At 40.8% G+C, this 21,663-nt stretch overlaps 1 long non-coding RNA gene across 1 annotated transcript; it reads left to right on the forward strand.

Moving 5' to 3' along the window:
* The first annotated feature begins 337 nt into the window (after positions 1-337).
* On the forward strand, positions 338-21,164 carry LOC117900494. Its single transcript, XR_004649284.1, has 4 exons — positions 338-682; positions 3,648-3,820; positions 20,441-20,579; positions 20,643-21,164. It is a non-coding gene; the product is annotated as an uncharacterized LOC117900494 (long non-coding RNA).
* The last annotated feature ends 499 nt before the right edge of the window (positions 21,165-21,663 follow it).

Consider the following 21,663-nt stretch of genomic DNA (forward strand, 5'->3'; position numbering starts at 1 on the left):
TTTAAGAATTTGTAGTTTAAACATTTTATTTGAATTTATTAAAAGTAAAGCTAAGTAAAGGGGTTAACGTTAAAGGGGAAATGCATCTGCACACACTCGCACACACCAACACACTCTCTGTATGTATAGCACTGACAGCCACCTGACTAAGAGAAACTGCAAGCATCAAGAGAGAGCCAAAGCTTAAAGGTGCTCTCTCTCTCTCTGTCTCTCTCTTTGCGAATATTTGTTGTTGTTCCGCGTCATTCCTTTACTTTTGTTGTCTCTCGGCTGTGACGCTTTCTTTTTGTCGCCGGCACCGTCGACGCTGTAGCGGCGCTGCATTTCATTTTCAAAAGTTGCACATTGCGGTTCTTCGTGCTCTCGCGTTCCCACTGCCGCTGCTGCTGCCCGTTTCTTTTTCCATCTTTGGAGTCAGGCCGTCCCCGCCTCCACGTTCGTTGTGCGTGTGTGTGTCTGTGTGTGTGCATAATTTCGCGTAATGACGCTCGTCCGTAATATTTCGGTTTTCGGATGGTGCCTGAATATTGTAATTCTTAAATCTTGTTGACGGCCTTCCCATGGCACCCCTCCTGGCATCCCCGTCTGCCCGCGTGTCTGATTTGCATTGGGACAGGTGCGCCGAGCCGGGCCACCACGATCAGCTTTGGGGCCGCTGCCAAACGACGTTCTTCAACACTGGGTAAGCAAAAGAAAGAAAGATGATAAAAAATAAGTTCGCCGATTACAGCACACACATGCAAACTTACAGTACATGCATACGCTCATGTGTAGATATGTTTGTATGCAATACTCAGTTCAAGTTATGTGCACTGAAGGTAAGGCTTTGCTAGACGGGCCTACCATAGCTGCCCATCATCAAACTAGCTTAAATTTAAGCAGAAGGAGAGGTGTACTAGTGTACTTTTACAGTTCTGCTACCAAGCTATGTATATTGGCACAAGGTGAGCGGTGCCTATTTAGTTGTCATAACTTTCGTAAGAGCTTTGTTTGGACATACCTCACCTTGCATCGATCAACCCTTTGCCTGCAGTTACAATGGCAAGAGAGCGGCACCCACTGAGAGAGAGAGAGAGAGTACGGTAAGAGCAAAGAGTTGCTCTGTGCTTTGTGCAAAAAAAAACTGCCACGCAAAAAGGCGGCCGGCTTGTAGGTGCCCCCCTCCCTCGGTTTACCCTTCCCCTCACACCAACACCTACTCATATGTGCAGTACTGCACTTCTCCCTTCGCTGCACTTTGTCTCCTCCGCGTGTGTCTGTCTGTGTGCGATGCACTTGGTGCGATTCATTTGCTTTTATTACCATTTCTTGCTCCACTCTCCCCCCAATCATCACCCATCGGCCACAACCACAACTCTCCGCCGCTGCGTTGGCGTCGCTGACGTCGCCATCCACTCTCTTGTGTAGGGGGGGCTTTCTGTACATAAGGTGGCAACCCTGGCCCGGGCATAATGCGTTGGAGAATCAGTTCTGTACCCTTTTCGGCCAGTCCGGAGCGCGACTTTGAATTGCATGGAACGGTGCCGAAACGGTGCAACTGCAAAAAGAGAAAGAGAACTTTATATAAATAAATTACCAAAGACATTCCAAAAATAAGTAAAATGCCAGCGGCAAAGACAATAATTCAATGCAAAAAGTGTGTGCAAATCCAGTGAAAGACTCTTTTTTGGAAAACGATTGCCCTGATAGTGGAAAAAGTATGGGGATTTCTGTGTGTAAAATAATATAAAACATTTAATCAAATATTCATTTAATTCGGCTTTTAACTAAAAATATGTAAATTATTGATCCTGTTCTAATATTTTGAAAAAAAGAATTGAACTTTAACCAACAAAAATTACACTGAACATTTTTATAATTTCAATCAATCTTAGTTGTGGAAAAAAAATATACATATCTTAAAAAAGACACAAAAATTAGCTACATTTTGTTCAAAATTAGTTAAATACTAAAATATTCCTTAAACAGACATTCTCCCCGCACATGATATTCAAACAGGAAAATTCACATTTTTCATGAAGTAAATCAATCAAATTTAATGAAATAATCAAATATTTATTTCTGATAACATTTCGAAAATAGAAAATTCCCTAAAAATTAAAAGCAATTAAAACGCATTTTCTCTGTGGAAATGATGACCTACGACAAAGGAAATGAAGTCATACCAATACACAGGCACAGAGACACACATATAGTGCACCCTCTCTCTCTCTCTCTCTTTCTCTCACAAACAGACAAACACACACACAGACTAGAGAGTGCTCTTGCTCAAAGTGCAGGCGGTGCGCTCTGTGGCGGTGGGGGTAAAAAGCGAATAAGCAAAAACAGAAGCAGCCGCAAAAAGCAGCAGGCAGGGAAGCAGAGCGGGGGACCCTACCAGCAAACAACAAAAACAACTTTGAAAACGGATTGCACTGCGCATGCACATGCATGCACACTCATGCACAAACACGCACGCAAACACACATATACCGATCTTACGCCGGTATTGGTGCTCTTTTGTTCGTTGACTGCAAAAAAAAACCGTGAAGAAAAATCCAAAAAATTAATGGTCATGTAGGAAAAACTTTCATATGCGGTTGGAAAAATGTAATAAAAATCTAACAAAATTATAAACGGTGCCGAAAAAATGATATTAAAATGCAGAAAAAACTTTGAATGTGGGAAACCCATTAGAAAAGTGCAAAAAATGATTCTAAAATGGTGGACAAAACTTTTGGCTGATCTAAGTAAAAATCTAAAATGTAATTTGATGTTGGAATAAGGTTTTAAATTTTTTTAAAGGCATTTTGACTGTAAAAAAAATTACATAAAAGTCAAATAAAAATGCATAGGAGCGAAACATTTAAAAAACACCAAAAAACGAATGTGAAAATATTGCAAAAGTTTGAAAAAAAGCAACGATTTGTGTGTGAGTGAGTTTTCCTGAATTGTTTGCCTTTTCCTTACCCTTTTTTTTGCGTTTTCTTTGCTTTTCTTTTACTTTATTTCCAATGGCTGTTATGCCAACGGCAGTTGAATGCACTCTGCCTTTTACTTTGCCGTCGCTTACCCTTTGCTGATAATGATAATGAAATCATACAAATTATACATTCATACATGCATAAATATAAAATCACATTTGCAGATGTACTTGCTTGTTTTAAACATTTAAATAAACACTAACTTAATTTATTCCAAGTACTTTTAAGTATTTATGGATTTTCTTTGGATTTTCCCCAACATCTTTCCATTTTCATTTATATTTTAGACGAATTTCTTGTCCAATTTTCTGTGAGTCATGCTTTGCAATGTCCTCGCCCGACCTTGAATGAAAAATGTATGTAAAAAAGAACAATTAAAAAAATTCTAAAGGGGAACCAACACGCTGACATTCCACTACAATTCTCTATTTTCACTCTCCAACCCCAAAGATAAACTGAATTACTCATCATCAGCATTTCCATTGAAATCCAATCTGACAACAACAAAATATTTGAGGCAAAAGCTGGGATAGAATTTCAATAAATAATAAACAAAATAACTGATAAATAAATAAGTAAAATATTCAACTGAAAATAGAAGACTATTTTTCCTTCCTTCTTTTTTGATTCAATTTAATTATTGGTAATTTTGTTCCATTCTTTATTTTTTGGTAAACGAAAAAGAGGAGGAAAAAGGATGGCCAAAGGGCAAAACCCATGCCCCTCGCTGTGTTGGCCGTTGGCAGTGCCAAAGGACAATGGTTCAAGTGCAAAAGGGAATGCCGCCCCAGCACGACGAGCATGCAACACGGACGGAGCGACATGCAAGGACATTACGAGCGAAGCGAATATTTGTGGTGAGTTTCTCGCATTGCGTATACGCCATGTGTGGTGGATACAACCCACTGTGAGGGCGAAAGAAAAACTATTTATAGCAAGTCGAGCTCTCAGCCTTGATTCCGCCCTTGAACTAACATTCAGGGAACACTTCTACTACGATTCCCGACTGCCAGCTCCTCCTGGTCTTACATCTTGCATCGCTTGTCTCCTGGTTTCCTGCCCTCCCCGTTCCTAGACAGACGCATTCGCTTCATTTGCTACGCTCCCAGCAGCGGGGGGGACGCCAGGAGTCAGCCCAGCTGGAAACCTGTTAAGGGACACAGCAGGGGGCAGGGACAGAGCGAGGGTTGGGTGCTTGCTGCAAGCTGCATATGTCGGCAATCGAGCGTTGATTCTGTTTGCGGTCTCTGCTCTTTCATAGAGTGTGCCCCCATGATGTCCTTGCAACAACAACAAGAGCTGCAAAAGCAGCAGCAGCAGGCTTTTGACATTGATTTTGTGCATTCTGCAGATGTAACTGTGTGGGAGCTTCACTCTATGTGTGTGTGTGTGTGTGTGTGGCAATTGTTGTACTGGGTGTCAAACTCCTATTCCTACTCCTATTTCCGCTGCTGTCGGCCTTCCACAATTTCTTATGTCATGGAAATTTATCTTGATTTCGGCTCCGTTTTCATTGGCTTTTGTGTGCCACGCAAATCGATTGTAGATACAACTTAATTGTTTATTTCGAGCGAATCAATACAAACAATTCTGGGAAAATAGCACAAAAGTAATATGAGATGTTCGCTTAACCTTGATTCGAGGTGGATTTTTATTTGTTTGGCTTGGAATTTGATCTATGAAATAGATATTCACATATTTATTGATTGGTAAATACAAGCGGGAGGAAGTCAAAGAGTAGAAATAGGAAATGAAATAAACAGAGAGGTTTATTTTAAACTAATTTTTCCTCCTCAGTTCCTTTCTTTTTGCATAAATGTTATGCCCATATTTTGCATCTCTTTTATAAACATTTCTTGAGCGTTTTTATCTGTAATCTTTACAGAATTCTCAGCAAAATAAGTGCCACAAATGCCTTCTTTACTTTAAGTTTTAATTTGAAAAGATTTGTGCCGCTCCTTGCCGCAAGTTCTGATTCCATGGCAACCGAAAGAAAATAATGTAGATATATTTTATTACAAGTAAAATAAAAACCAATTTCCTCGCATTTACTCGCCATCTTTTTATCCATCCACACACAAATCAATTCCTGAGAGTCTCCTCTGTAAAAGCTTATCGAAATGCAGTGCATTTCGCTTTTCCCTCTTTGCAAATCATTCAAAATTGATGCGTAATAAATGCAAAAATATATACAAAAGAGTCAGCAGCAACACAAAAAAATACATAAAAGAAAAGAAAATGAATTGAGAATGGAATAAGAATAAGAATGAGCGTGGAGAGGGTGGGCGAAAAGAAGAGGATGATGGGAGAAAAACTACAATTGAAACTTGAGCAAACAAAAGGCAACGTAAAATGTTTGCAAATTGAATTTCAAGTAAATATGAGCAATGCAATGTGAAAAAACTAAATATACAGATACAATTTCAAACAAGCAAAAGATACATATTCTCGCAGTCACTTACAGATGCACACACACACACATACACACAGATAAGTTACAAATACTGTTGCAAAATGGCTGGCAATGTCTGTCTAAAGTTTCCAAAGCTGTACAAGCATCTGTAGCTGCCTGTGTGTGTATCTTTGTATCTATCGAATGCAGTTTAACGCTTTAAAAGGAATTTTGTAGTTTATGCAGGCGATGCATCGTCTATATAAAGTTTTGCCTCTGCCGCCTGCACCCGCTCTAGGCTCTATCTTGCTGTACTCTTTTTCTTAGTCACTGTCACTCGCTCGTTCTCTCTTGCTCAGTCTATGACTGTACTATGTGGCAACTATGGCAACGACGTCATCGCCATTGCCATCATCAACCTCAACCTCAGCGTCGCATCGGTAGGAGCTGGCCATATGTATAGCCATGGCATCGCATCGCTCGTCTAGCAGCCTCCTGCTCTAAAGGAAGAAGCAACCCAAGAACCAAGGAACACAAACACACACACACACACAACCAACGAAAAAATCATACAAAAAACTAGCCGCAACAACAATGCACTGCCAATGCCCCCACCCAGTCAGCCATCGAGCCCCAAAGCATGCCACTTGCTTCCATCTTCCAACAGAGTCAAGTCCATGTTCTTGGCTCTCGCTCTCACCCGCTCTCTCTCTCTCTGGCTTTTGTGTATCTATAGATGCATCTTTTCGGTTAGCTAGAGGAGAGCAGAGCACTATGATGATGGGGTCTCCGCTCTCGGGTCTCTCTGCATGGATGGAGGAGCAGGCTGTTTGTGTGCCTCGTAAGCAGCTTAGTGCACAATTAAAGCCCTTTTTTTTGTAGCTGAGAATCCCTCTCGCTCCCCTACGCTGCCAACCTTTCAAGTGCCTTCTTTTGCAAAGTATTTCAATTAGAGGGAAAAACATATTACGCATACGCCGCATTGGCTTCGCTCTGCGCTACTAAAGTGCTTCGGCGGAGGGGGGCAAAATGCAGATTAAAAGACTTAAAACATAGAAAATAATGTTGTTGGAGATTTTCCATTCAAGCTGAAAGTGTGTGCAATTATGGAAGGTAGAAATAACGCAGCTTAGCTTAATGCAAGAATATTATTAAGATAAAAATGCAAGAAGAGAAAGAAGTGAGATGAAATTGCAGCTGAAGTGGTAACTACTTACATTTCTTGGGAATCAATCAGCCATTGCATAGATCCAGAGGAAGTGCAGAGAGAAGACTCTTGAATTCCAATGCAATTCTGCAGAAATTCTTTTAGAAATTCCAAGCAAACTCTTGAGAGATTCTGCTAAAATGCATATGAATTCTTGGCCTTGATTAATGCCCAAGAAAAGAGTTGCAGTTTGTTGGTAATAATGATTTAATGATGCCATGAGAAGTAGGTAATGAATGTGTGGATCGAAAGGAAGTGAAAAGACTGCAGAAATTGTCTTTAATTAATTCCTGATCAATGCGAAATGAAGAGATGATGGGAAAAGAGAGATTCTTGGGACAGAAATTCTTAACAAATTATGATACAATCATTGATGAATGGAAATTGAGTTTAGGTATGAGGAATTAATGAATTTGTGAAGAGTAAGAAGAGTTTCTTTGAGATCTATACAGATTGAGACTCTATCAAAATATTAAAGGGAATAATTCCTCAAAAACTCTTTGGCACTTCCCAAAGCAAGAGCAAACTTTATCTAGTTCACAAAGCAATAAATTCTTCATAACTTTTTTGAGTGATTCATATCAGCCATAAAAGCTTTTCCAATTTTTGTCCCTCTCTAAAACTCTCTTCAGGGATGGCCTCAAAATGCCAGCCCACAATTGTGTATACGCCGTGAGGGCTGACTGTCTGACTGCCACAGCAGCAAATGGCAGGCAGCTGCACCTGCAACCATTTGCCTGCTTCCTGCTGGGCCATCAATAACTAACGAGCATAATCCTGGGCTACCCCCCGCTTAGGCACTCGAACCGGAGATGAATTCTCTTCCGGCAAAGTGAGAGGCAGAAGCAGTCGAAAGGGCAGCAAAAACCAATGAACCCGCACAACGGATTTGCCTGACTGACTTTCGTGAGTCAAGGTGAGTGCGCATGTGCAACAAGCAACGAGGATCATGCCGCAAAAAGGGAGACAAAAATGCCACCATAACTGTACTCGAAAAAGGAAGCGGCAAAGGGAAGAATAAGGCAACACAAAAGAGGTAGCAACGTATTCAGAGCATGACCATTGACAAAGAAAAAAGAAAGGGGGAATCCTCTTAAAAAATAAATGAAACGAAACACAAAGACACATCATGAGAGTATTAAAAAATGAGAGAAATGTATAGTGCGTATATCTCATGTGCATAAAGGGAGACCTCTGTCTACAATTGCAATGTGCACAGTTTTTTCCATATGTCTGACTTTCGTATTTTATTCGCTAGTTTTTTTTTGTTGCTGTCGTTCAAATGCATCGTAATGAATGTCATCCGTTTCACTTTGAATTATGTCATCCACTGTTGTGACACACATTCCCAGACAGACAGACAGAGAGACACACACACATTCGAATTTGCATGGAGAGGGAGAGAGAGAGTGCTGAAGCCTAACCAACTGTTTCTCATTAGCCATAGAAAATGACCTCCTCCCTGCCTGACAGGCTGCAGGTCCCTCTTTTTCGCCATTCGCTTTGTGGTCTTCAGGGTGTCATGGAAGAGGCTTTATTTCCGTTTTGCCGTTTTCTGAAAAATAATATTGCTTATTAAAGTTTCAAGACATTTCGAGGTAAGACATTTTTCTGGAAATTTCTAGAAATGTGTGCTTCAAAATTGATTGAAAATGTTTGTTGAAGCTTGGACTTTGGGTAAAGCATTGCCATGGCGTCATTGCAGTTTTTTCTATAAGACTTTGAAATTCTGTAGAGTTCATGGAAGATATTTTATGATGAAATTTTCATTAGAATTTCCTAGAAATATATATTTTTGATGATATCATACCAAATACAGAAATTCATGGAATTTAGAACGCTCATGAAAAATATGTATACTTACTCTAAAAACCATTTTAATATTAAGGAACGCCTTCCATTCGATGATATTCTTACGTCAGGCATATAAACTCATTCGGAGAGAATTTTCTGTATTTTTTTGTTCATTGGAAAAATGAGTATACTGAGATCTCGTATTCATTTCTGATCTACGAAATTTTAAGCTATACCTCCTCCCATTCTCTTTCCATCCGCTTTCCGCTCTATTCTATTACCCCTCCCTCATGCAAAATGGCCGCCAATAATCGTGTGACTTGACTTAACAACAAACCCACAAACAATTCTGACTCTCTCTGCACCTCTCATTGTCTTTCTATATTTCTCTCTCTTTGGGACTCTGTTACTAAGGCGTATGTTTAACTATTGTTGCTGTTGCTATTGCTATTGCCTTTTCTATTTGCTATTGCAGTTGCTTTTGTTCTAATTCTGACTATGCCTTTGCCTTTGCATTTGCCTCTCTAGTTGTTTTATTGCTTTTCTCATTAATTTCAATTTTTGCTCATGTAAATGGGCCCGCCCGTTCACATTTTGCGGGGTAACTATTTTTATTGACGTCGCGTCGCCCGTTTGTTTTTGCTTTTTTCTTCTTTTTTTTTGTTTTAATGATTAACATTTTTGCTGCCGTTGTGGCCCCTGTCTATTGGTGTTGTTGTTGCTCAGTGGTCTAGCAAATTGTTTGTCAATTATTGTAATTTGTTGCAATTGTTGACTCATCTCTTATTACACCACTTTTCAATTGGACGAAAATGGATCGTTGAATTATTTAATGAAATGGAAGAGGGCAATAGATAAATAAATAATGTGGATACTAGAGGATACTTAGACCACCAAAGGGTTTATTTTCAGTTGGTAAAGGTTGCATTTTTAGAGAATTTTGAAGCGTGAAAAACAACGAAATCGTGGGAGGAGTTTAATCATAATTTAATTTTTCTACAGAGCCTTTTTATGTATCCAAGTTTTTCCCGTACACCTCAAATATTTCTTACAACTCTTTCTCAACTTTCTACTCATATGATTAATATCCTGCGCCCAAAATGTAATCGCTACTTGCAGTATTATTAATTTTTGGGCTCTCAATTTCAAGAAATTTGTTTGCATCATAATCGTAAACGCAAATTGCAGGCGATATCAACACCAGGCAAATCGCATTTAAAAATCGTTGCTCGCTTGTTTTGCTGCGGACAGAAATTGCTTTGCAAATTATATGGTAGCCGCCACCCTAAGGAGTCGCTCCCTCTCCTGCCTCTCTCTCTCTCCTGCACCCAGTATGCACGTAACGGTATAACTAATTTATGCCGCCAGGCAATGAACAAAACTTCTAAAGAATTGGCCCGAAACATGACAACAACAAAAAACACAGAAACAGCAACAGAACTGCACAGCGAAATGAAGAACAGAAGAAAGAGCTAAAGGCGGAAGTTTGCCGAAGAAGAAGCCAATTGAATGCAGCAGCCAAAGCGACTGCACAACTCCAAACACTCCAACGATTTGAACTCAGCCGAAGAACAAGTGCAGTTAAGCGAGGCTTTAAAGGTTTTCGGTGAAAGGGGCAAGGCTGAAAGCAACAAAAAAAAAAGGCAATCAAAAGGTTCTTCCTTTTGGAATACACTTTCGTCGGGGTTTAATGAATTGAATATTGAAGAATAATTGTTGGAATTGGAATGGCTATAATATATTTATATGGAAGAAACGGATCTTGAGTCCTCAAAGACCAGAATTAGTTTCTTAGTTACTTAGTTAGTTAGAGAATTAGTTAGAATTAGAAATACTCCTCTAGCAGCCGGATAAATCATTTTCTATATCCATAATCAGAACCTCCCGTTTTCTATTGCTTAAAAAGTAATTCAATTCCATTGGATCAAACCAAGGAAAATCTGTCCCTGACAGTGTATTTATCGCCTCGACCATGATGTTTTTTAACTTCCTTGACCTGTCATTTGATTAAAAGAGTGTGATGGTGAAAGTGTGAGGGAACGAAGTAGTGCGGCAGGCTGCCAAGAGGGAAGGCAGGGATTGGGGCAGTGCGGCAAGGTGACAGAAGGGAAGTCAGGGTGTGGGGCAGTGCGACAGAAGGGAAGTCTGGGAGTAAGGAAAACGAGTGAGAGGTGGAACACCAGTTAATTGCCAGCTGCCTTTGCCAGAAGGAAGCTCGGAAGGAAGGAAGACAGACACCAAGGAGCAATGGCAATGGCAAGAACAAGAAGTGAAAGAACTGCAACCGGTTTTTACTTTTTTCTCTTCTTTCTTCTCTTTTTTTATACTTTGGGTATAATTGTTGTTTGTTTGGAGCACGCGGCGTATGCGTAATTAGATTTGTGTGCTTGCATTAGCATCGGCTTTTCTTTCGCTCACTAATTGGACTTAAAGTCACAGAGCAAGTAGCGTAGAGCATTGCACCCCAGAGGGAAGGAAGCGAAAAGCTGAAAAATAAAAAGAGTTAAAAACTACTTTGGGGGGGAACTACTTTGCACTGGCAGAAAGAAGCAGGTGTCTGAGAGGGGAAAAACTTTAATAAGCCTCTCCGATGTCCCAATAAAACCCGCAATTTATTTATAATTTTCTTGCTTGTAGAAAGTTTCTGTGTCTTAGATTAGAAAGAAGTTTCAGGGAGTATTTTGTGCGATTAGTTGGTTTTTTCTTATCTTCCATAAATCTTAACAAAGATTTTCTTCTAGCGTAGAATGACATGGAAATTCGAGATTTCTTGCGATCCCAACTGCAAAACTTTTCTCACATGCAATTCAGTTTTCGTTTTTTTGTTGGTTTCCGCTTCACTTCCTGTCTCATCAGCAAATCTTTCGCGGAATAAAGAGCTAATCAAAATATGCAAATTCTCTAAGCATTGTTCTCGCACCTCTTTCTAGCTAAAGATAAAATATTTTCGCGCAGTGCATAGATATGGACATTGGCATTGCATTGATGATGATGACGATGATGATGATGAAATTCAGGTTTGGCAACGTGCAACAGCACAGAACGCTTAAGCGATCCTCGACCCTAGGGTGCAAAGTCGTTCTTGCCTCTCATTTTGTTGATCGTTCCCCCTCTTTCTCTGTCTATGCTGCCTTCCTCACTGACGTTAGTGACGTTGCATTTATATTTTTTCTGTTTTGTTGTTTTGCAGCAGCAATAAAACGAGTTTTTGCCACTGTTCTTCCCGCTCTTTTTGCACCACTTCTGAGCCTCGTTCTTTTCCCTCTCCTCGTGCTCCCTGTGGAACCCGTCCACGCTCTATTGGATTCCTGATGCGATGCGACTTTGGTTCGTCTACCTTCTGGCTTTTGTTTAGTTGCCATGTTGCATAGGATTTTGAACCCGTTTCATGCTACGTGTACGTCTACCCCTATCCCTCTCTTCGCTCTGTGGAATTCTCGTTGCCACAGCTCGTTGCATGTGGCGTCCCTAACCTAACCTAACTTTTAGCTCAAAGCTTTTTGTTGCGCCTCTTCCTCGTCCCCCACCCATTTACCCCTTTTTGTGCCACTCGCTTTGTTGTTGCTGCTGCGGCTTTTGTGTGAGTGTGTTGTGTTTGTGTTGCACGTTTTGTGTGTGCAATAAAAAAAGAAGAACAGAAAATAATACAAACAAATATTTTATGGCCTTTCATTGTTAAAATTGCATTCTCTGTTATCTTTGATCTTTTTTTCATTCGTTCTCTGTGCGTTTCTGTGTCTCTTTTTCTCTCTCTGTGTCTGTGTGTCGTGTGTTTGTGTTAATTGTTTAATTAACCCGATTTGCCCTAAAGCTGTTGACATTCTGTTTGGGTTAAGCTAATTTGCTATAAATTGATAATCGGTTGCATAATGGCAATGTTTTCTGTAATGGTTTTACAATGGGAATTACGTGCTATGTAAGGTGCAACGTTTTGGAAAATATTGTCAATGGTTTAAGCGGTTATTTATATGAAATACTAGTTAGGTTTTATTGGATTAAGAGTGCATTATTATTGACAATATTAGAGTTATACCAAATAGATTCCTAGGCATGATTGAACTCAGGAATTAATTGGATTACTCTTTCCATTTTCTCTAAAAGATTTCTTGCTTTATTACATTATTTTGTATTAAAAGCAATTAATTTTTCCCCAGACAACTTTCCTACTTTTCCGCGCATTTCCACGCACACAATTTTCCAAACTTTCTTGCACCATCTCCATCCGCGCTATTGGCCAACTTTTCCTTGTCAACTTTTTCTTGTGTGCGACAGGAGAAAACCACTCCACATATTTATGCCTGAAAAAGATATCTTTTTAATGGAAATAATTGCAATTTTTTGCATAATTTATGACTGCACCCACATACCCACACCACATAGTCACATGCACAAGGCAGATGCAAATACAAAGAAAAGCACAAACCAGAGCAGAATCTCTTGGACTCATAATTCACTCAGGGCAAACGACAAGAATGGAAAGGCTGGTTGGCTTTTGGGAGTCGATCTTGCAAATACCCTAACTTTTTGAGTGTTATAAAAAAATGTTGTGCTAGGAAACTCGAATTTACATAATATTTTAAAATATTTGGCAGTGATCTTTTATGAGTTACAAATGCCAATGAATATTAAGAAGTTTTTAATCAAATTTCAGTGTATTCGATTTTTTCCATTAATCTCTCTTTTGGGAAAATGTTTCTCTAAGGTTTAGGGTCTTATTACGGACCTATTGTTTATACAGATCTTTCGGTCTAATAGTTCTATAAAAAAATCTTAATACCCTTGCCAAAAGAGAACAACGAATTTTCGGCTCTTTCTCTCTCTTTGTTGCACTCTCTCTCTCTCTGTTTCTTTTGTGGCGAAATATGAAAATGATGAAAAAGTAATTTGTGGCACATGTGGGTGGGCTTTGAATAAAGCAGACTTTACTGGGTCTACCGGCGGCTGGGAGTAGGCAGATGAGGATCCCAGCGATAGGTAGAGGGTAGAGAAGATTACTCCCCCCAATGAGTGGGTGGGCTGCAAGCTGCAATCAACAACAATGAAAAATTACAGACACCGAAAACCCAAAAACAACAAGTACATCATTTGTGTGGGTGTAAGTGTTGCGTATTTCCTGTGTGTAGAAGTATGTGTGTGTGAGAGAGAGAGAGTATGCAAATTGCGAAGTGAATGAAAAACGTCAGCGGTAGCACCAGCAGCAGCAGCAACAGCAGCCATAACAACAACAAAAATTCAATTAAATATTCCATCATGCAAATGCAGCAAAAAGAGAGCACAAAAGAGAGAGCACAGCATTAGAGATGCAGAGAGAGAGAGAGAGTAAAGCAAGCGAACGAACGAACGAGCAAGCGAATGCCAAAAACTTGAAGAGAGCAGAGAGCTTTTCTACTGCTTAACGCTCTCTTCTCTTCTGTGCTGCTGCTGTTGTTGCTGCTGCCTCTGTTGACAGCGCTGCCTTCGCTGCAAGCAGCGTGTCATTGACCTTTGAAATTGCATGTGGCGCTGTCGCTGCTGCCTCTGTTGCTGTTGCTGCTGTTGTGCCTCTGCTGCTGCTGCTGCTGTCGCTGCCACCTCTGCTGCTGCCTTATCGACTACGTCATTCTACGATATTTCGCATTGGTATTGCCACATGCCCCTTCGGGCGCTGAGGCAGAGCCAGCCTGCTGTCTGGTCTTGGTCCCCCGACTGCCGCTGCCTTCGTCATCAACCGCCCCGCTCACGTGTGTCGCTTTCCGCCTGCTCCTCGCTCTCTCTCACTCTTTTTTCCCCACTCTATCGCTGTCTCTCCTGCTTTCGCTCAGTGTGTGTGTGTTGTTTGTGTGAAATTATATTATGGGAGCAGAGCACAAAAATCTGTGGCTGCTTATCGCTGACTTCTTTTCCCATTGTGTCGCCGTCACCGAAACGTTTTTCAATATTTCAATATATTTGTTGGGGGATTACGACACTTCCTGGAAGTCACTCTATTTCATCATCTATTTCTTTATCTAACTTTTCCCACATTCCCCAGGGTACTTCCCAGGAATCCTTCTCAGGATCTTACTTCGTTCTTTTCTTCTATTTAGTTTTCATATTTCTTCTAACCTTTTTTGAGGAATTCTTTAAATTTAAATTGTATTCTTTAATTGGTACATTTTCTTTACACTTTTATTTTATTTTCTTTCTTTTTCCCACTGTCACTTTATCCGCTTAATTTTCTGCTTCCCCCTAGACTCTGCTCTTTGTCCAGCACTTCCTCTTCTTCGCCTGCCTTTCTGTCATCCTCTTTCCTGAGTTTTTTTTTCAGAGCTTTCTTTTCAATTAAATTTCCACATTTTTTGCTAATCTTTCACTCGCAAAAAAAATGCAAACTTTTGCTCCACTGCAAAAGGCGAGTATCCATTGACCATAGCCACGCATTTTTGCTCCACCATTTCTCCAGAGTTCTCTCACTTCCTTCCCCTGGAGATGTTGTTCTCCAGAGATTGGATATTCTCCAGCTTCCACTTTGCGACAAAACTCCCAAAAAAAAGAAAGCACACAACACACAAGCAAAAAAAAGAAAAAAAGAAAAAGCAGTGTACCTCCCCAGCAGTACTTGCAGCGATTGTCTCTCTTGTCTCAGCGTTTCCTCCGCGGAGTTCATTGAACGCCTTCGCCTTCGCATTTGCCATTGCCATCGCCATCGCCTTCGTTTCGTTCTCAGACATAAGGCAGAGGCACTGGCACTGGCACTGGCAGAGGCAGAAACTCAATAAGCGAAAAAGCGAATAAGCAGCGGACGGACGGACGGACACGGCGCGCAAATAAACAGCAGCCAATAAGAGAGATACTCGCACTGGCACTGCCACTCGCACTCGTGTATTCGCACGGATGTTGTGCAGAACTTGGAGATACAAATCGCAGCCAAAGATACTCTGCAGCAGCACCCAAGAGACAGAGACAATGGCAATGTCCACGAACGGGTTCCGCAGAGTAACTTCTTCTTTGGTTGCTAGGGAAATGCAGAACTGGTATAGATCAATCTTTGTACGATGATAGCTGCTACTAGAAAGTGTTTATGAAATAGCTTAATGAATGCCTTTAAGTTGATCGTACATAAATCAAATGGATTAAAAAGATCGAAAAGTACTTGAAATTAATTAGAAAGTACTTGAAATCATTAGCCAAAGCCACTTGTGCCTTAAAGTACTTTTGGGTAAAGGTTCCGCACAATCAATACTATCAAGAAACAAATTAATCCATCCACTTATAAACAGATCTACAGATAGTTAGATATGTCATTGTCTTATAGATAGAACCAATCCTTACAAAACCCATTTAATTTAATTAAAATTCGACAAAAAGTTCGATCTCCACCCATTTGCTTATCGCAAACTCAATCTCAGTGCCAGGGAATGGGGGCATATTCAATTCCATTATCAACCTACGCCAATCCCCCACACACACAAATCGAATCGGAAGAGAGGCGCGTCCGCTGCCACATTATGAATTTAATTGCAACAAAAGGCCAGAGCGACAAAAATATTGTGCAATTTTCGCAGGCCAACAAAAGAGCCGTCAAAACAAGGAAGAACCAGTCACAGGCGACCCATACCCAACACAGACACCAGACCTAAGCCCAGACTTGGCCATAAAAAGGAGCAGTCAATGTACACCGAAAAAACATTAAAAAAAGGGAAGAAAGGAAAAGAAAACCATAACCATACCATGCACAAAATCCGAACGAGAACAGAACGAGAACAGAAACGAGGAACCGAAAAAGCATAGCCATGACGCGGCAGCGGCAGCGGCGACAGCCATGACCCACACCAACAAACAGGAAGAGCAAAGGCGAATGCCAAAACAACTTTTGCCCAAAAATGTGGAAACTGTAATAAAAAGACAGAGACAGAGTTGGAGTAAAAGAGAGACAGAGAGAGGGAGAGAGCGTCAACTACACAGAGAGTGTGACAGAGTGGGAGCGAGAGAGTCAGATGCAGGTTCTAGAGAGTGTGCATAGAGAGCGTAGCATTTACTCGCTTCAACGCCAAATTTCAATTACAATTACCAACACGAGTGGGAGAGTAGGAGAATGCAAAAAGAAGTAGGAAGTGGAAGCGAACACACACAAAAAGTGAAGGGAAGAAAGGCAGAAAGATGGGGGGCGGGAGCAAAGGCTGTTAGGGCCCTGTCGTTGGCTGCGGATTACGAGTAGTGTAAATGAAACATAAACTAAGGCTGCAGTTGCACGCTCATTTTGTTACCGATGGTTTTTGAGTTGCATTTGAAGCAGAAGCTACGGATGTGCAATGTTTTTTAGCCGATATAAACAAGGTTTTCCTTAATTTTTTGACATTTTTGTTAAGCGTAATATTCCATAAAATATTGCAGTGTCCATCGATACATTGCCTAATCACTTCAGGTGCTTTCTTGCCGTCTTAGATTCTTTGCCAAAGAGCACTGGCTGAAAACGAACCATTTAATAGCAGCTTAGCTCCACTCTGGCTTTGGTTCTGGCTTCTGGCTCTGGCTCTATCTTTGGTTCCGCTTCTGGCTGAGGCACAAAACTAATTCTCTCGAGTTCGATGGTGCTGCAGAAACATATACATACGTTCCACGTACATATATGGGGAGCCATTAAAAATGGCTGCTAACATGGCTGCGAACACGACACACAACACACACACACAGCCATACAACCCGAAAAAGAAGAGCAACAGACAAACAGAAGTGCAGAAGGAGACACATAACCCACACACAGAGACCCAGACCTACCTACACACAGAACATGAGCAGAGCAGAGCGGAGAGCTCCACTCGATGGAGCATTTAAATCGGAGCAGCAGCTCCGCTCCGTTTGCGCTCCACGAATGGAGTTGCAAAACAGAACGTCCAAAGGTTAATCAACTCTGAAACTCTGGCACTCTGCAACTTGCAACCAAACTCAGTCGCAACTCTCGCAACAACTTTTTTTCTCCAAATGCTCAACCAGGCAGTCGGTAGTCAGTCGGCATGTGGCATGAGGCAGGCGACAGAGTTGCCATCGCATCGCGCAACTCCATGGAGGAGAAGAACAGAACAGAACAGAACAGAGGAACCATGGCCATGGCCCCGCATGTTGTTGCCGCTGTCGTTGTTGTCTGTGGCACGAAACGCGAAAAGAATGGAAAGGAAAGGAGTGAAGAAGTATCAGCAGCAGTCGAAGGCAGCGAAGGCCATGGAGCATCTAATTGAATTGGTTGCATGGCGTGGACTCTGCTCCATTCTGCTTTTTTCTCTGTCCCACCCTCTTCTTTATGCCCCTCCATTGTACCCCATTCGGCTATCCACCTCTTTGATTGCTGTTGTTGTTGTTGTGCTGCAAGCTCCCATGACAATGGCATTGATGGGAGAGCCCACACACACACACGTACACAACCCACAATGCAACCGAAGAGAGCGCACCACAAAATGGAAGAGCGCAGCGAAAGAGTTGTGGCAGAGAGAGATTGCATAATTTTGTGCAACGCGTTGCACGGGTTGTGTGTGTGTGTGTGCCACTCTCTTTCGGTGTTCTTTCCGTGTATGAGTGTGTGGCATTGGCTTTTGTCTGTGTGTTGCCGCTTTGGCCTTGGTTTTTTGTTGAGGTTGGCGTCTGCGGGGAGACCCAGGAAATTGTTAAATGCACAAAATGTGTTTAATATTTCAGTGGGAAGGAAAAGAGTAGCCAGAAAGAGTTAAAGATGTCATCATTTTGTTGAGAGTTGAATGGAAATTTGATTAGCGGCTAGTCCTTTGATGATTTCCAGCTATTTATTCTGAAACACATTTAAGAGCTTACCCTGAGAAAAACCCTTGTAAAACATTATCAACCATTTAAACAGACTTGCAGAACACTTATCAAGCTTCTGCAATCCCTCGTCCAAGCATTTAATGCAATTTGCATATCCACCAAATTATACAATTATTATCTTTGAATTTTCGCTGTAATTTTTCCCCCTTAACCTTTCCATTTAAATGCCATCATCGCGCCGCCATAGCGATAAATGAAAATTAATGGCGGAAATTCATTTGACAAGCAGAAAATATTTACACACAAAAAGAGAAAAACCAGAGCAGGAGCAACAACTAAAGGAAAAGCAAACAATTTCCAGCTGATTGCATCCCCCAATAATGCAGCAGCGGCAGCGTCAGTCTTGGTCATTCGGCAAATGAAAATACATTTATGATTAATGAGTGGCAGGACGAACAGCATGGTTGGGCTTGGGGTTAGGGTGCGCAGCAGGAGGCGGGTTATTAAATGAAATACCCCGCGTATGAGTGATTTTTTCACAAACAAAAATCAATTTAAATATTGCAAGAGGTTTTTTTTATTGGCATGGAAATGTTGAACATAGCGGATGAGTGATTTTAGGAGGGAGGATATGATGATCGACTACATGCTTCATATATTATTTTTTGAGGGTTTGTAGAACCACAAAATCGAGGCTTAATGCGAGTTTTTCTCATTTCCATGCATCAAAAATCAGTTTTTGGAAACCAATTCTTTAGGGTACAATTTTCTCCTGAAAGTTGCATATATTTCTTCCATAACTAACCATAATTTGATCACTTATCCTTGCATAAAATTCCAAAAGCAAGGGCAGCAGCAAATCTTTCGTATCCCCAAAGGCTATGCTTTGCTTTTCCTTCTGCTGTTTCATTCAGAAAATATTTATGTTAAATAAAAGCCCCCAGGGGAAAAGTAAACAAAAGTTGCACACACAAGCACAAAGAGCAGGAAAGCCAACAAAGCAAGTAGATAAAGAGTACAAAACAAAAAGAGAAAGAGTAAAAGGCAAAGAGAGAAATCGTAGCCAAAGAGCGAGGAGAGCGAGAAAACGAACGAGTTGCAGGGGCAGCAATTGGCAAACATAAAACTTGCAAAACCAGAAAGCAGTCAGCCCTCTCTGTCTCTCTCACGCTTATGCTCTATCTGTGAGTGTGTGTGTGTCGATGGCTCTGTCTGTGCTGAAATTGTTGAGGCAGGTCCTGGGCCGGAATACGCGAAAATAGGTACAGCCAACGAACTTCTGCTGCCGCTGCTGCTGCTGCTGCTGCTGCTGCTGCTCTCCAGACAGAGACCCAGACCCAGTCCCAGTCGAAGTCAGAGCCGGAGGAGTCCCAGTGGCATGCCATACCCCTTCTCCGCACACACACGTGCACGTGTATGAGAGAGTGCTGGCTGCTGGCTGCTGCTGCTGCTGCTGCTGCTGCTACCACCAAAAGAAGCATTGAAAACATGTGGAAAAGTGGCAGGGCCAATGGGTGAAGACGGCAAGTATAGCCTCGCATCGCATCGCATCGCATGAGAATCGCATGGCAATGGCAATGGCACTGGCACTGGCAATGGCACGGCATCGCAGCGCAGCGTCATTGTACATATGTAGTACGCGGATGGCTGCAACATGGGGCACACACCAGGCAAACCAGGAACCAGAGGCAGCAGGCAGCAGGCACAACAAGCCAGTGGCCAAAACACTCGATAGATACAGCCGCAGTCTCTGCTGCCACGTCTCTGCCACGAACATAGTTGAAGTTGAAGCAACATACAGAGAGGCACAGAGTCTCAGAGTTTCAGTCTCTGCCTGTGCCTCTGCCTCAGAGTCGTCTGCCTGCCACCGTTTCCAGCTACAGCCACAGCTTCAGCTGCCAGTTCAGTGTCAGTTCAGTTTGTTGCCGTTCAAGAAAGCTGCAACCCAATACAACTCTATCCATATATACACCATCATATATGTATAATTCCATCTATAACCCTATATACCATATAGCCAGCCATAACTATGGTTACATATATTTTTGTTGTTTCTTTTTGTTGCGTAGTGTCTGTGCTTACAGATGAATATGTAATGCAATTTTTCCTCTCTGATTCTCTCTCTTTCTCTCACTCTCTGTGTGTTTTCCTCTCTCACTGTCTCTGTCTCTGTGTCGGCTTTTCCTTTGTTGCAAATTGAATTGAACTGCAGCGAGGCGATCGGCTTACGTGGCCAGAGAGACGAAATCTGTTGAGGATTAGACCAAATCGAGTGGAATTGCTTTTTGCAATCAGACGAAACGTTTAGATATTTTTACTTATGTTTATATATATTTATTTTATTACTTGCAGATTATAAAGAGGAAGTACAGGAAGAGGAACTACAGGAAGAGGAACCATAAAGTAGAAGGAAGAGCAGCATGAAGCAGCGAAGGAAGAGAACTCCACCAAAACAAAGAACTTTAACAAAGAGCAACGCGCAGGAATTGTCGTAAATATATCAATAAATATATAACAAGCAGAAAATATCTACTAAAATCAAAAATAATTGCAGATAAAGAACAACACACAAAAGGAGAGAACTTCCAGGACAACTTCAGCTGCTCCAAATCGAATTTCACAACTTTACTAAATGGATTAAACATGTTTTTGCCTCTACAAGAGGGTTGTCTCTCGCTCCAGGAATACAAAGAGGAAGCAACATCTTCTTCTATCAATGGATAAAATAGTTTATAAAACAACAGAGAAAAATGGTGCATACTTATATATGGACCATTAACAGAAACCCGTAATTCCGAACTTGTGCTGTTTTATATCTGTTACAAGACCGGCATTATGGGAGTCTGTCAATGCAAACAACTGGTTTTTGGCAACAAAATTTATCACAACTTTTTCAAAAGTAACTACTACATCTTTTTGCATACAAATTGAAGGATAAATGAAGGAAATACAACATGCACGTTGAGGAATTTATGTAAATATTCAGCGAGTATAAAGGAGAAGGTTAAATGGAAAGATGAAAGCATAAATTGAAAGTAATCTAAATACTAAACCATAACACCAACAATATGACTATAAATATTAAACATTTAACTCAAAAAGTAATGCAATATAAACCAAAAGAGGAATATAAATTTATAAAAATTCAGTGTCCAAAAATTAGTCTAGAAAACTTACATAATTTTGAAATTTAACACTAAAATATATTACTTTATTTGTTGTATACAAAATAATTATCAAGTGCATAGAATGAGGTGAAAATGTTTTTAAATCCTTCAATCGTTAGTGAAAATTTACCCACTAGGGAATTAACATTTGAATTACAAAAACCATCGAAAAGTGTGCTTTAAAGTGTGAGTGTACAAAATAAACAAAACTACCATGCGATAAAATAACTTCATGAAAATGTAAATAACAATTTAAACTAACTAAAAATATGACTAAAAGCCAACACCTGACAATTAGAATTTATTAAAATCATAAGAACATTTCATACTCATAGCATAACCATAAGCTTTAATCGTTCAAGCATTTTAGTTGTATTCTTTATATTATTTTTACCAAAAATCAAAAGA

The sequence above is a fragment of the Drosophila subobscura genome, chromosome U, assembly GCF_008121235.1.
Source record: "Drosophila subobscura isolate 14011-0131.10 chromosome U, UCBerk_Dsub_1.0, whole genome shotgun sequence".
NCBI classification, from domain to species: Eukaryota; Metazoa; Arthropoda; class Insecta; order Diptera; family Drosophilidae; genus Drosophila; species Drosophila subobscura.